The following is a 7,061-nucleotide window of genomic DNA, read 5'->3' on the forward strand; positions in this document are numbered from 1 at the left end:
TGTATAAATGTATTATCCACTGAACCCCTTAATTAAACAATAATATTGTAGTAACGAGCCCAGGATCGATCCAAGGAACCAACGGTAGAATGTAATTTAGGATTATCTTTTTTTCCTATTTTTGGGGTTTTCGATATAAAAATGGAGTTGGGGGTTTAAAAGCTTTAAATCTAAATCTAACAGAGGAAAAACACAGCAATTAAGAAATTAATCTAAAGCAAGAGTGAAATCTACTTGTGTGCCAACAATCAAACCATAATGCATTGTCACCCTACATTATAATTTAATCATTACCACACTTAAACTACATATGAAATTACAAGACAAAAATAAAATCTAATCTAAGCAGAATTTAAACCCTAACTTAGAACTTAAACACTAAACAATTAACTAAGCATCAAACAAGAATAAAACTAAATTGTATCAATGAAATTACAACTACCAAACATGAATTAAACTTCAACAAAACAAAGAAATGCTAAATTGCAATGATAAGAACTTAACAAACATAAAAGGAATCTGTTCTAAGCTGTAAAAACACTAATAAAACGAAATAAACCCTAACCAATCCAACTCACAACCAATTCCACAAGTTTCACACTCAAGCCGTCACACAAGAGTGCCAAAGTCGAGACCACCCAACTCTGGACCTCAGTGGAGACTCTCTACAGCGTATCAGTTCCAGGATTGCTCAAGAACGCCGACGGACCACCCCCGACGAGCTAGAACAAGCCAAAACCCAAGAAAATGCCGAAAATCTGGAAATATGCCTCTGGATCTGATGGAAGGTTGTGGAACGTGAATGAACGTCGAGTGAAGCTCAATAACGCCGGCGGACCACCTCCAAGCGCCACTGATGGGAATCGGAGACGCCGATTGGAAGACCACCTCCAAATCGGGCTGGAACAGAGAAGATCCGAGAGCAGATTTCCGTCGGAGAGAACACCCAACGACGGTTCCAAATGATCGGGATGAGCTGCTGTAGAGATTATCCACCGAGGTTGAAGCTTTGGAAATGGATTGGAGAAGGAAAGGGGTCAGAATCCGGAGAAACGCCGCGGGACGAAGAAACTCAGCGCTGTGGAGTCGACGAAGGAAGCTAGGTACTGTAGCTTCTGTTTTGAATCAGATCTGGATCTGAACGGACGGCTGGAATTGATTTGGAGCTAAATCAACGGTGAAAGTTTGCCCAAAATCCGATCTGAAGGTACTGATCTTGCTCTAGGGTCTGGATCTACTCTCCCTTAAGTCGGATCGATCAGATCATCACTGGATAGCCCGGATCTGCACAGTATTCAATGAACGGCCCAGATTAAGTCGGGCTGGATCAATAGCTAGATGAACTCAGATCTGCATCAAAACTTTTGGATCTCCATCAATGGCTCAGATCTGCTCCTCATTAGGTTGGATCAGCCAGATCGATCTCTCCTATTCTTGATAAACGGCCCAAATCGACCCAAAGCTTGATCTTGTCTTTTGAACTCCGATTCGAGCCCAATTCCGGTCCAAATAGATCCAAATCTAAGATCCTTTGATGCCTACAAAATAAGAATCAAATATTAGCATCAAATAACACCAAAAATAATATAATTTGTAATTAAGTCCAAAATCTATGCAATGCACAAAAATGTAATGTAACCATGATTTAAACTATGAAACCAACATCAAAACCATGCATAAATGAATCAAAATAATGCAGTAAAATCATGGTTATCACTCCCCATGGTGAGTGACTAGGGTGTATGAAGCCCTTGTCAAGCAGCTCCTGTAGTTGCTCCTGAAGTTCCTTCAGTTCTGCTGGAGCCATGCGATATGGCGCTTTGGAAATAGGATTTGTACCGGGAATGAGCTCTATCTCAAAGTCAATCTCCCTGTCTGGTGCTAAGCCTGGTAACTCTTCAGGGAAGACTGCTGGGTAGTCACATACGACTCGAACCTCTGCTAGCTGTTGGTCCTTGTCCTGGCTGGTATTGACTACATGTGCTAGGTACCCCGTACATCCCGAATCCATCAACTTCTGTGCCTTCATAGCTGAGAGAAATTTTCTAACTTTTCTCTTTGGTTCTCCGATGTACTCGAACTGTGCCTCTGCTTCGGGTTGGAATACGACCTTCTGTTTACGGCACTCTATGGAAGCACCGTATTTGATCAGGAAGTCCATTCCAAGGATGACGTCGTAGTCAGTCATTTCCAGCAGGATCAGATCACAAAAGAGTTCCCTGTCTGCTATAATGACCGGCACTGCTCTGAGCCAGTGCGTGGATTCCATGATCTCTCCTGAAGGTAGTGCCCTCAAAAACTGCCCACTGAGTACCTCTGAGGGTATTTCTAATTTTTCGAAGAACACCCTGGCTATATATGAATGGGTTGCCCCAGTATCAAATAGAACAGTAGCATTATACTAAAAAATGCTAATCTGACCTATGACAACTATCAAGGCATTGGCTACGTCCTCTCTGGTGAGTGAGTAGATCCTCGCATTCGCCATAGATGGAGGGGCTTCTAATCTGCCCTGGCTGATAAGTGGACCTTCTAGAGCGGCCTGCATCTGATATAACTGAGCTGGCTGACCTGCATACTGAATCTGCTGTGGCTGAGGAAGACCAGTCTTGTTCGGGCATTGCTTGGCCATGTGCCCTTCTCGTCCACATTCAAAGCATCCTCATGTGCCCTTGCGACAAACCCCTGGGTGGAATTTCCCACAAGTAGCACACTTTGGATAACTGGGTCGCTTGCTAGATGGTCCTCCCTTTGGGTCACTCCCTGATTTGCGCTTGCTGTTGGAGTTCCCTTTCCAGTTAGAGCTGTGGCCTTGCTGTTTCTGAGTGTGAGAGTTTCCTTGGCCTTTGGACTCGGAGGAGACTTGCTTCTGCTGCTTTATGCTGTTCTGATAATGCTCTGTGGTCAAGGCACTGCTCACTAACTCCTCTGTGGTTTGTGGCCTATGTATGCCACCAGCCACGTTCACTGCTATCTCTGGCCTCAGCATCTTGAGCATCAACCGGATTCGTTCCTTCTCTGTGCTGACTAGCTCTGGGCATAGACGAGCCAACCTGTTGAATTTCTTCACGGCTTCCTCAACTGATAGGTTGCCCTGACGAAACTCAGTGAACTCGTCGTAGTGGCGGTTTGTAACCCGTATGTGAAAGAACTCCTCGAAGAATTCTTTCTCGAAGTCAGCCCATGACATCTGGTTCACTGGGCGCTTCGTTCTGATTCTTTCCCACCACATGCGTGCGTCTCCTGTCAGGCAGAAGGAGGCACACTTCACCTTCTCGTGTTCTGGCCAGTCCAGAAGCTCCATCGTGCTCTCCAGTGTTTTGAACCAGGCTTGTGCATCCCATGGTTCACTAGTGCCTGAGAAGTTCTCTGGCTTGACCCGCTGCCACTGGATCAGATAGGCTTCCTTTCTTGGCTCAGCTGCTGGGGCTGCTGGTGCTGGTGCTGGTGCTGTAGGCTGAGCTGGTGGAACCTCTAAGACTACCGGAGTCGTCAAATTCGGTTCCGGGGTGACTGTGGGGGTATTCTGCTGATTAGCCTTTAAGGTGGCTATTTCCTGTTGCTGTTCAGCTAGCTGCTGCTGTAACTGAGCCACTAATGCTGTAAGGTCTGGAGGAGGCACTGAACTGCCTGCCTCTTGCTGGGGCTCAGTAGCTAGTGCCCTTCTAGCTGGGCGTCCTCGTGCCATTTCTAAAGACACAGAGAACATAACATAACTAAGGTAATCACAGTTATGTATCTACTGATATCATGTTTAATACTATCACATACTAACAAGCAGTAGACATATACATGAACTATAACAAGAAAGCAATGAACATAAATAAAGTAGAGGTATTCTTACTTGGAAGCTGTAGGTTCAATGTTGATGTGTGTGTGTAGGAAGTATGGAACACTGCTCTGATACCACTCTGTAACGACCCGCCTTCTGGGCACTGGCTGTAAGGTCGATCGTCACAATAATGCTAAACTATACTGTGCGGAAAACTGGGTTAATTAAAAATTTTACTCTACTAAGGACGGATACAACTGGTAAGAAAGGTCTAAAGACCTTCTTTGCTGGTGTACACATGCTAAGGAGGAAAACTGGACATCCCAACAGGAACTAGGGACTAGAACTAAACTTCCCAACTACCCACAGACCTACCGATCGATCCACAGATCGATCGGAGCTGCGGTCGTTCTGTTCCCAACTGGATCGGTCGGTTGACCGATCCAGGTGTGGCTGGATCGGTCGGCAGGCCGATCCAGGTATGTCTGGATCGGTCGGTTGACCGATCCAGGTGTGGCTGGATCGGTCGGCAGGCCTATCCAGGTATGTCTGGATCGGTCGACAGACCGATCCAGGCACCTAAAGCTCTCCTGGAATGCTACTGTATCGTGCTGGATCGGTCGGCTGACCGATCCAGGAGGATACAGTAGCATATTGTATCTGTCTGGATCGGTCGGCTGACCGATCCAGTGGCACTGCCCAGGCTCTGATCGGTCAGGAAACCGATCAGAGTTCTGATTTCGTCCGGGGACTCTGATTTCAGCACTTTGGCGTGCTAAAACCTCACACAACAATTCTAACAAGGCTAGGAAACACTCTAACAATGGAAACTAACATTCTCACATCATAAGAGAAGGGTTCTAAGCATAATAGAGTGCATAGCTAACTAATTCATAGTGATTAACAACTAGAGTGCAAATAACAAAATACTGTAAAGTTCTGATGCTTAAGTAAAACTTGCTAAAATCCCTTAGAATCTTTTATTCCAGTTCCTACCACACACATCTTGATCTGCATTGACCTCCAGCCTCCGCTACTGGTCCACTTTTCCTTTACCTTTATCTGCAGTATAAGAAAAGTAGTATCTATAAGCTAAAAAGCATAGTAAGAAACCATCTACCTCACAAAAATATGCAACGATGCAAATATGATTTCAAATCATGCTGTTTAAAACATATGCTGGATATACTGAATAAACTAAGCATGGCATGGCATAGAAGCATACAATCATGGCATATCTAAAGTTGAGCATAAAGTCATCATGCATATTCACAGGGAAAAACTAAGCTGATACTATGAATTGAGCTACGCTAATACTGAGCTACTGCTAGAACTGTACTGAATTCACGAACTACTTTATGAAAGGTTGAAAACCATATACATATAATAAGTGAAAATACTAAACATGCTGCTGATGGGCCCGGCAACTGTACGTGCTATGCGCGCATCTCTAACTAGACCCGGGGTTGCAAGTCCCGAATTTAGTAGAGCTACTAGGTTATCTAAACCTAGGGACCGACTATGGGAGCCCATCCCAATGGATATCTAATCCAGTACAGTGCCAACTGAAAAGTAAAATACTGAGTATAGCTAAACTGTTCTAAATTGCTGTTTCTAGGTTATCTGAACCTAGAGCTAGGTTGTCTGAACCTAGAGGCGACTGTGGGAGCTCACCCATTGGACCGTAGTCCCATATAAGCTAGAATAGACCGATTTACTAATTTAGATGCTTCTAATGCATCCAACTATGCTAATAAAAATGCCTAAGTTGCATTCTTTTTCTAAGCTGGTTATTTAATCGAACACCTAGTGTGCTTTAACTCCCTTCTCTATTAGGGAGACTACCTTTAGGCACCCAACAGCATCTAAACCTCCAACTGAAGGAGAAAAGGCGTGTCCGGCCCATCTAAAGGTACTCACTAAATCCCTAAACCTGCGAGGAGGGTTAAATACACCCTATGTGTCGAAAACATACGCATATAACTAGGCTAATGCACAGAAAATCAAACGGTAGCTATTATACTGCAGGTGAGGAGTTTCTTACCTCCTGTTCGTAATTTCTTACGATTCTATTCTCTAGAATTCCGGTGGAGATGATCTTCTCGACGATCCGCTCGCGTCTTCGCGTTCCTCTCGCGGAGAAAAACCTTTTTCGTGTTGGAGTCGTCGCCGGAAGGTGATGCGAGAGCCCTTGGGGCTTGGGCGCCGAGAGAGGAGGAGGAAGAGGAGTGGGCGGCGGTGAAGGTTTTTGGGAGAGGGATAGGTCACGGTGAAATTTGATGTTGCCAAACCAAGTTCTCAAAATAAACCAACCCCCAACTTAACCTTCCTATTTATACTAAGTAACTAATTCAGCCAACCCAATTATAAATATAATTGGTCCCATTTCCTTTCAGCATGGCCCTGCTGGGTTCAATTGGTTCCCAACATTATCCCTAAGCCATAGGTCTCGGGTTCGATTCCCGCCTAAGCTATTTTGCGGTTCTAATTATTTTTGTTGCTTCCGCTACTCGGAAAATTCCGGAAAAATATCTAAAAATTCCAGAAAAATCATAGAATATTTATAATGCAGTTTCGAGAATTTTCGGGTGTTACAGCATATCCCAACACTGTCGTGGGGTAGTATTTGGTAGTAATTTATACCATCCTACAGACATAGAAGTGGAGAATTAGGATTGGGTAAATTCATAGCACAACATTCACCATTGCAATAAAATTGAAAGCCTAGAACAACTTCTTGAATTAAGGGCTTCCTCAAATTTTTTTTTCTATTTTCATATTTTAATTGATAATCTCCAATCAAACAATTATCAACTTTGTCTAGTTAAATTCAAAGTGTAGAATCAATTAGCAATTGATCCTCAGTCTTCATGGGATTGACTTATATAAATATTTTTACTTGACGATTCCCTTGCACTTATGGGAACACGTCAAGTTTTTGGCTCCGTTGCCAGGAAAGAGTAGTACATCGATGGATGAGAAGGATGCACGTGACACTTCAGAGGAATGAGAAGCTGGAGCAGAAGACTGCTCAAGGAGAGAAGGCCAAAGTTGGATTTGAATAAGCTCAACTCTGGATGGTTGGAGAATCACCCAAACAATCGGAGAGGAAGCCGGACAAGTCGACATGAAGTTGACTTGTCCAAGCGCCTGGACCAAGTCCAGACGCCAGGACTCTAAGCGTTCGGACCATGTCTAGGCACCTAAACTAGCCTGGTACCAAACAGGCTCCTCATGGAGGAGACATTGTGGATAACATTCGAGTCCATGTCAACAACAATCCAAGTGT

Source organism: Zingiber officinale, chromosome 1B (assembly GCF_018446385.1).
Source record: "Zingiber officinale cultivar Zhangliang chromosome 1B, Zo_v1.1, whole genome shotgun sequence".
Classification (NCBI taxonomy): domain Eukaryota; kingdom Viridiplantae; phylum Streptophyta; class Magnoliopsida; order Zingiberales; family Zingiberaceae; genus Zingiber; species Zingiber officinale.